Below are 9,574 nucleotides of genomic sequence, written 5' to 3'. Positions count from 1 at the left end.
CTTTCACTATTTTTTTCTTAATTGCCATAGCAGAAAACTACTTTTGGGAGCAAACTCTCTTGCAAACTCTTACCTTCGATTTATGTGAACACACACACACACACACACACACACACTATGTAAGCACATGCATACATGCAATACTTAGAAGGAATAAGCGTTTTAAGCTCATATTCTACATCCAGAAAATTCTATGTCGTTTCTTTACAATTTACCATTTCTTTGGGCTATCATATTAACCAATTGATATTGGTTGAGGACAGAACCTTAGAAACCCCCTCTGCACCAAAATATTCTATAAGTCACTTATTTGCAAATTCTTTATCAGCTTCTGAAAAAAATGACACAAACATCAATTTCTGTGAAGAAAATTGCTAGTGCCAAGTAACATTTGATATATTTGATAACATTTTCTGCTTTAACTTTCTTCCCTGTAGTATCCTTCTTCAGAGTACTCTTTCACTGGAAATGGTATATTTACTCATTTTTCCATTCTTGCTTCTCTAATAATTATTCTTTAAGATTTTTTAAACCTTATTTTAGCGGCCCCTGGGTGGCTCAGTCAGTTAAGCATCTGTCTGCCTTCAGCTCAGGTCGTGATCCCAGAATCCTGGGATCGAGCCCCGCATCAGGCTCCCTGCTCGGTGGAGAGTCTGCTTCTCTCTCTGCCTCACTCCCAACCCGCTTGTGCTCATCCTCTCTCTCTCAAATAAATAAATGAAATCTAAAAAAAAAAAAAAAAACCCTTTTGTTTTTATTTATTTATTTGACACAGAGGGAGAGAGACAGCAAGAAACAGAACACAGGTGGGAGAGAGAAAAGCAGTCTTCTTGCTGAGCAGAGAGCCTGATGTGGGGCTTGATCACAGCACTCTGGGATCATGACCTGAGCTGAAGGCAGATGCTTAAGGACTGAGCCACCTAGGCATCCCTAAAAAAACAACAAACAAAAAAACAAAAACAAAAAAACCCTTGTTTTAAAACTAACTCATCTAATGTGTCTGTCTTTAAGAGTTTAAAAACCCTAAATCTCTTATTTGTATGTCAACTGTTAAGGGAATGTCTTTTATAAACTACAAGAGAATGCCTAGTTAGAAGAGCCAGAACTCTATCCTGGAATCACCCACCTCTGAAATTCAGCCACTCCTTGGATAAACAGCAGCAGCTGTGAGAAAGCGCAGTGCTGCTAACATTGCACACCTGGGCAGGCAAGAAATGGAAATTCTCTACCTGAATTTGCAAGGTAAGAAGGGGAAAAAGGGATGCTTAAAAGCTGGAATGCAATGACCCTACATATGAATCTGAACCAAAAATTCAGTGTTCAAGATTGAATACTTACCATAAAAGATGGATAAGGCCATCATTAGAGAGAGGGTCTGCCTAGCAGCAGGCTAGGGCATGTCCTTCACGGGGAGAAAAGGCTGCCTCCTACAGCATTATTGAGGGTACCGCTGCAAGGTAATTACATTCTCTCTGTGCAGACCCAAGTAGAACCTACAGGGAACATTTGTGAGAGCTGGTGGGCTGCCGCAGTTGTAGGGGATTGGTTAGTCATTCCAAAAGAAGAGAAGCTTTCTGGCTACTTTTGGGAAGGACTGGCATAGGCGGGAAGAGGTGAAACCTGACAGATCTGCTAAGCAAGGGCCAGGTAGTTTCAGTAAGAGATGGTCTTTTCCTGTGAAGTGCTCTATTAATTATCCATGTGGGCAGGAACTGTTTCTCTTGAGCAGTTACTGATAGATATTCAAACAGTTAATGAAACTCCATCTGTATAGGAGCTTGCAAGTGAGAGTGCGGGCTGAATTCATTAATTTCAGATGTGAGGCTTTTTTTTCTTCTTAAAGCAAGGAAAAAACCCACAGTTTCGAACAAACAGTATTTGTAAAGTTCTGAAAAGACACTGCTACTAGAAATGGGGAGAAAAAAAATGCTTTCAAGCAAACCCTTCTGTGTTTAAAATGAAAAACAATGGTAAAGGTTTCCATATGTAATTAAAATCTCATTCTGAAGTTAGCACTGTCACTGGCTTCCAAAGGACTCAATTAACAGGGAACTGCCAAGAATATGGTATCTTTTTTGAGACGCTTTAACAAATGCTCCAAAGTAGACAAGAGGTTGGATAGTAGCTTTTCCTTCCAAATGATAAGCAATTGCTGTTCATTCCTGGGTAGAAGAAAAGGATAAGAAAAGACGGTTTATAATATGACAATTATGTTTTTAAGTGTGCATATGTATCATTAGACCGATGCTAAAATTCAGACTGAAAATGATATCTAACTTAACGTAGCTATGAAAATTACTTATTTCTTTACAAATAAATACAACCACCACCACCACCCACTCTTCACCTGAGAAGGGAATGGGGCTCAGTCCACGCACACTTGACCAAGGTCTCCTTTTCCAGACGGTCTTTCTTACAATAGAAGACTAAATGCACAGTCCTGGGGTTCATCTAACCCTTCCAAGCACTGGGTTTCCCAACTGCCTGGGACACTATCAGAGTTTCATCTCAAAAGTACTGAGATGAAAAGCACACCTCCATTGGTGTGCGGCAATAGAAGCAAGATAGGACAACTTCGGTCATTCTGCATGGAAATGATGTGGACAACCAAGTCATTCAGCCATGGGCGATTTGATTAAGCACTGTTTCAGGTGTCTTGCCTCTTCTAGTTGCTGAAAATTGGGTCTGAGGAATTCAGCATCTGAAGCAACCCACTGCATACCTGAGCACCGCAGATCTGGGCTCTCACGCCCTGAAGAGCATAGACCTTGTGGACACTTGGGAAAAAGGCAACAACAGTGCCCACTCATAAAGCGAATGTCCCAAAACAGGGGCACCTGGTAATTAAAGTACAAACACCAACAAGCTATCAGTGAGCTTTACCTGTGAGGACTAGGAAAGCTAAACACCTTAATTTCTAGACTTTCCCTTTGATCACAGAAGCAGACCCTGGGAATTTTTCGATTTCTTCTTTTCTTACAGGCCTTTTTTTTTTTTTTTTTTTTTTTTTTGGTCCTTAATGGAGATCTTGAACTGCAGAGCCGCCGTGTCAGAACTCAGATGGTTAACATTCACTTCTTGCTGTTTTATTGCATATTACTGTGCGCGCCTGAGCAGCGGGAGCAGATTCGGGCAATTACAATCAAGTCAGGGCACACGCCGCGGCGGAGCAACACGGGCATGATGAGGATACTGATGAGGCACTTATCGAAAACCCCACATCATCCACACTCATCAGCCACAACATGTCACCCCAAATGAGGCATCAGCTGCCTTCAAAAGGCTCATTGCACAGTGTTTACCGCTTCCCTCGGACCCACTTTTGATTTTACGGTCAGAGCTGGGTTCAAACAGCAGCTGTCTGGCAAAGACAGGTCTGAGGCTTCTAGCAGCTTCCCCCAGAATTCTGAGGCTTTGTCTGGGGGAGGTTTGGGGAGCAGGTCCTGGCAAGGCGAGAGGACGCGGGAAGGCAGAGAAGTGTCCAGTTCCGTTTCTCTTAAAGAGGAATCTCTTTCCCAGAAGGGGCCCTTGATTAATTTCAAGCACTAGTACACAGTGGTGGCATAATGGGGGTGGGGGTAGGGAAGCAGAAGAAGGAGCCTTTCACAGATCTCCTTAAAATAGTAACAGGGTAGGTGGGACCTCTCAGGAAGACAAAAGTCCTAGAAAGGTCAATCCCTTTGGAAAAGAAGGATCCAACCAGGAGAGCCATTCAAGTGGTAATTTTTAATTCTTTCATCATCAACTCATTCTTGGGTGGTTGGGGGTGGCATTTATTAGCAATTTAAAGGAAGACTTTATTTCAAAAACCTTGTTTTCCTGCTACAGAGGAAAGTAGATATATTCCTAGGAACATTCTTTCAAACTACGTTGCTCTGGGTTAGCACAACTTGGCCCTAAACACCTGGGGGGAATCTATTTGTGTACTTTGAGAAAAAAAAAAGAATATGAGAAACTAATGCCATCTATTTCTGTCATTCCTGGCAGGGAGAGGGAATTAGACTGATAATTCTTTGCACATTTTTTTCCTACGGTCGGATTGTCAATGTCATTTATTTTAAAGCTAAATGCTCTTAATTTTGTAAAAACATCCTACACTAAAACATTTTCCAGTTAGATCTGGACTACTTGATCCAATACCAATAAAAAGCCACACAGGTTTTAAATTTTTCCCTTTTTCAGCTGCAACACCCCCTCCAACCAAGCCCTAGTGAGTGCCATCTCAACACAAAGCTGCCACAATGAACGGCAGCGTGTGACATCAAGCCTCACATGAGGCAAGCATGGAATAAAGGCGGGCCTCCTCTCCCCACATTATTGGTCTTGGAGATAGTAACACATCCAGAGCATCCTTCAGCAAGGGGCTAGAGGAGATTGGATAGATTCAGAGAGACACTGTGGGCATGGGCCAGGCCACCAAGCAGAACCACAGACCTGTCAGTTTGAGGTGTTCCTTTCCATACCAGGTACTAGGGGTCATGAACTCTCTTCCTTTTCATTTTAAGCACAACCATTTCTAGTTTCTTTGCACAATTTTCTTAAACTCTGTGCCCAATGCAGGGCTGGAGCTCACAACCCTGAGATCAGGAATTGCACACTGACTCAAGAGTTGCATTGTCCAAGGCAGCCAGGCAGTTTTTGTGTGTGTGTGTGTGTGTGTGTGTGTTTTAAGATTTTATTTATTTATTTGACAGAGAGCAAGATCACAAGTAGGCAGAGAGGCAGCAGAGAGATGGGGGAAGCAAGCTCCCTGCTGAGCAGAGAGCCCGAGGTGGGGCTCCATCCCAGAACCCTGAGATCATGACCTGAGCTGAAGGCAGAGGCTTAACCCACTGAGCCACCCAGGTGCCCCAGCCAGGCATTTCTACTTGTACAATTTTTATATGTGATTCTGAAGCAGGTGCCATTAGGCTTTTAATGGTATTTTAACATCTTTACAAAAAGTATGGAGCCGAACTCAATACTTTGATAGACTTCTGAGTTTGAGTAACTGTGATAATTATGATAAATTAATTTACTTTTTCTGGTAAGTCATTTTATTCACTCTTCAAAACTAACTTAAACCAGATGTTGCCAGAAATTTCAGGAAAGGGGCTCCTTCACCTCCATTCTGTCTCAGACGTTGTGGTGTTTTTTTTTTTTTTTCTTTCTAGGTCCCTTTATCTTCTAAACCTTCTTAAACTCCTTTCATGTCTCTTACTTGATGATATTCCAGATTGGCCCTTTCTGCCCAAATTTTACTATAGTTTCTAGGGACCTTTCCTTAAATTTAACTCACAGGTTTCTATCACATGCTTGGATTCAAGGGAAAACACAGTCTAGGATGGTGGCCACAAAGCTCAGGGTGACACTAGGCTTTGTTAGCTCCAGAGGAGCCGAGGCAAGCATATGCCTACATTTCCCTTTGTCATCTTAGACATCTCAGTGCCTCCAGTAAGAAAGAGGAGACCTGATGCCCCAAGAACTTGTGTTTATCAGACTATTGTAAGTGAATACTAAAAGCAATACAAAATACAAATGCAGAAAAGAAAATGGGTGAGTACCAAGGGGATGGCAAAGAATTTTGCCATTGAGTTAAAATTAACTCAAGAATCTCAAATCCATCTTGGTCCTTCCAAGTTTTCCTTATGACTGATTTTCACTAAGTCCTGTCTTATCAACGTTTCACTTAGTATTTCTTTTTGGAGCTCTTCAAGTAGGTGGCATCTATCTATGATATATATATATGGAGAAATGGGTATTTAGTTAGACTTCCATGGCACTTATAGAAAGGATTCATTAAGCAATCAGATTTGCATGGACATTAGCAACCTTCTAACCGTCAACAATGCCTGCCTTGGGGGTTGCCAATATTCCTTAGAATTCTTTAGGAAATTTTAGTATCATTGGTTTTGTGTCTATGTGTGTGCATGTTTAAAATTTCTACATATTGGATACCCTTCTATGTCTTGCTCCTGATAGAAGGGTTGGGGAGAAGGCAGGAGAGGGACTGCAAATTAAAATGCAGCATGATAAATTCTAGGCAGTTATCCAAACCAAATGAAAAGGAATTATTCCTGTAGAGCATTCACAGAAACTCACTGGTCATAAGGCTACTGAGTCTCCTAGTTTTCAACATCTGGTTTAGGAATCCACAAAAAATCCTGCAGGATCCTTGCTGGGAGCTTCAGAGAAGATCCAGGTAAGAAAGAGGCGGTTTGCAAGTGTGTATTCACATGAGGCATGCACATCTGAAGTGTGTGTGTGTGTGTGTGTGTGTGTGTGTGTGTGTGTGTGTGTTATCTCTTTGTGGGGTCATCATCTAACGCTCTTTGTGATGCACATTCTAAATTAGGCAAAAGGGATGAATCTTTCAAATGCAGATCATGTTTGCATTAGAAGAGCAATGAGAACACTTGTCAGTTTCAGAACATTTATGTGCTAGAAGTACTGTTAGCAGAAGAGCAGTTTAGATAAATTCAAGACTTTTTTTGCTGATCACAAACATTAAGCTTCACACCTGAAGCCCTCAGCCCCCCGCTGTGCTCTAATCCTGGCACCATTCACCCTTAGAGACTCAGAGTGCTGTGCCTCAGCTCTCAAACCTTTGATTGCCCTTACTTTGAATGCCACCACCTGCAAAAATGCCTTTTTATTCCCTTTGAGCCTCTTGAGAAGGAAGTAAAAATGATAATTCATGACAAACATTAATTAATTGTTTACAAGATGATCTTTTCTTTTTCCAACTTCTGTTCAGCAGACATGTTGAACTGCAAGATTCCACTCGCAACACCAGCGTCCGTCAAGAGGCCTGCATTGTTGTTTCTCACTGAGGCATAGGACCGACTGCAGGCCATTGTTTCTAAAGCTCAAGTGGGCCTGTCTGGTTCGAGTTGGAAGAATAGGGGCGACATGCGTGAGTTCCCCAGTATAAAAGAACTACCAGTTCTAGAAGGGTACAGGAGTTTAGCCACTAATGCAGAGTAAATAAACATTTTTCACCACCTCTTGCTCCATGTGATTTTTTTTTTTAAAGGTCAAGAGCTGCCATTACAATATTTTAAAAGCTTCAAATTATGCTTAAAGAACATATCACTAAACTCAGAGAAACCTTATCAGAATTGAGGAACCTACTGTGATTGGTCCTTGAGTTTATCATCACTGGGACTGGGACTGCAAAAGGAATGCAGGTGCCCCATTGTTTCTGATCTCCTGCCATTTCTCAAAGTGGATGTTGCCCAACTTCTTCCAAATTTTCTTGGAACTACAGAGAGTGCTGAGACACTTCAATTTCAAAATTTCATATGGTCCACGCATTCTGGAGCGGCAAGAGTAAAGGGCAGGGACATTTCACCACAGACATGTCCAAAATGCAGAGAATGGGTCATGTTCCTGTGACATTTCCAAATGTGTGTGAAAGAAACAAGAAAGGAGTAAAAGGCAGAGGGAGATTTCTTTTTTAAATTAAAGAATAAAAAGCTTACTTCAAGGAAGTGTAGAGTAACAGCAGAAAGACTTCCTCAGCAACTAAGGTTTTCAGATTTCAAATTAGGAGCCCTTAGATCACAGCTGCTAGGCTAAAAATCAATTCTATATTTTCTGAGTTAATACTACGGATTGCACTTAACAGACATGGAGACTAATAAGGTATGCAGAAGGAGTAAAAGCAGCGCACACACACAAATTCAGGCCTTAGTTTTGGCCATGATCCAGCACAATGATGTTTCAACCAGATTTGAAAAAAAAAAAAAAATCAATAACATCTGTGGTATAATGGTTAATTAAAGCAGCTCTTCAGCAGAGCTCAGGAGGAGAGGCTCGGCCTGAAATTCAGACAGCTGAAGCTTGATTATCAGGAAAGAATGCTTTTTTAGCTACGAGTGGATAGGCCAAAAGCTGCAGTGTGCCGAAATGGGGAGAAAAATTGCTTTTATTTTAACTTTCTTTTAGTAATCAATACATGCTTTTCACCTGTATTAGGACACTGCTCCAATGCAAAGCCTGCAGCAACAATTCTAGCTACCATCTTTTGAAACTCAGGTTTGAAAAGGAACCCCTAACCCCTGCAAAGCGAAGAAACAAAGATGCAGGTGTGGGTGCATGTCCTGAAGACCAGTCTCTAGATGGTCTGACCTGTGAGCAAAGCTGATCTGACCTTGGGATACAAAGAGGTCAAAGCCAAAGCACTAAAGTGGCACAATAAAACTACTAAAAATTCTCAAGGAAACTATGAAGAGCAGGGTCATATTTTCCGCTTTTCCCAACTGTTCTGAGTACTGTGCTAGGGATGTTTTCCTCACCTTTTTAAGGACAAACGTCAAAGAATCAACACTGATGTGTGCTGGCCACAGACCGCAAAGTCAGTAGGTGACTTCTCTAAAGAGAGAACTGTTGGTAACAACCCATCTGACTATTGGCACCTTGCACTGATTTCTGTCTTGACTAGAAATGTCTATGAGGGCCACAAATTTCCAAACTCCCTCTAGTCAACTGCCTTCAGAAAAGGGGCAGAGTGAGGGTTCAGGAGTTTCATGACAGAGAGAAACTGGAGTGAGATCCTCGAGGAGGGGGAAGAGTTTCCATACAGACAAGGTTGAGAAAAAGGCAGAGAAGGCATTCAGAATTGATGTACACTTGTGTAAATTATAGAAACTGTTTAGAAGAATATGTATATAATAAGTGATACAAATGTTTTATAAAATCTTCATAATCAATTTTCATATTTTATATTGGCTCTCCTTATTTTAAAAATTATCAGGATCAGAGATTCCTTTATAGCTACCACAATCAACTAGTTCTTCTTCCATTTGGCCACACTCTCTCACTGGAGGTTGGAAAATTTACGGGCGTTTTCTCTAAATTAAATGCATCCAGCATCTTTGGCTCTTAACCGAGTCCAGAATTTATTTATTTGCCAACATTTAGTCACATACTTAGCAACATGGAACTGGGAGATGTAGAATTTATTCTAGAATCACCTGTTCACCCAGAAGTCATGTTAAAATAACCATATTAGGCCCAAGCAGTAGCTGTTCATGCCAAGCTCAGTGTCAGCAAACCAAAACTTCACTCAGTTTCTATGCTTGGGCTCTCCCCAAAGAGGAAGGCTTGGGTCAACCACTTAGTGCCTGCCTCTCAGCATAAGTCAATATTATGAAAATATTGCATTTTTCTGAAGACTTTACAAATCATGAATTGACTGTAGAATTTTTTTCATTTGGCAAGGAAAAATGCTATAAATATATATGATTCAGGTATTTTTAATAGGAGAAATACATGCACAAATGAAGATCAAATGAACAGATTTGAAAAATGCTTTGAAGATGGCATTAAGTATTATGTAAACATACACATAAAGGGTTGCATTATGTTTGTTATATTAACACGTTTTCATTAGGATTTCCAAAGAAAGTAAAGGAGGTATCACTGGGATAAGTTTTAATGCAGACTGGCATGATAAAAAGATTTATACTGTGCAGAGAGATAGCTCATAGATGCTGAGGTAACATTTTAGTTGAAAATGAAGTAATATATATGATGGAGTATAATTCATTCATTCAACAGTGGTTACCTGTAGGATATGACAGGGAAAAGT

General features: G+C 40.9%; 1 long non-coding RNA gene across 1 annotated transcript in view; it reads right to left on the bottom strand.

Annotated features, from left to right (window-relative positions):
* Window positions 1–1,007: 1,007 nt before the first annotated feature.
* The window catches only part of LOC123388322, a 45,142-nt gene continuing 36,575 nt past the window's right edge, over window positions 1,008–9,574 (bottom strand). The window contains exon 4 of the long non-coding RNA XR_006602887.1: window positions 1,008–2,162. This is a non-coding gene — a long non-coding RNA (uncharacterized LOC123388322). The remainder of the gene's footprint in view (window positions 2,163–9,574) is intronic.

This window comes from Mustela putorius, unplaced genomic scaffold (assembly GCF_011764305.1).
Source record: "Mustela putorius furo isolate JIRA1106 unplaced genomic scaffold, ASM1176430v1.1 tig00003898_pilon_pilon_pilon, whole genome shotgun sequence".
Classification (NCBI taxonomy): domain Eukaryota; kingdom Metazoa; phylum Chordata; class Mammalia; order Carnivora; family Mustelidae; genus Mustela; species Mustela putorius.
This window is presented reverse-complemented; position numbering and strand designations above follow the sequence as displayed.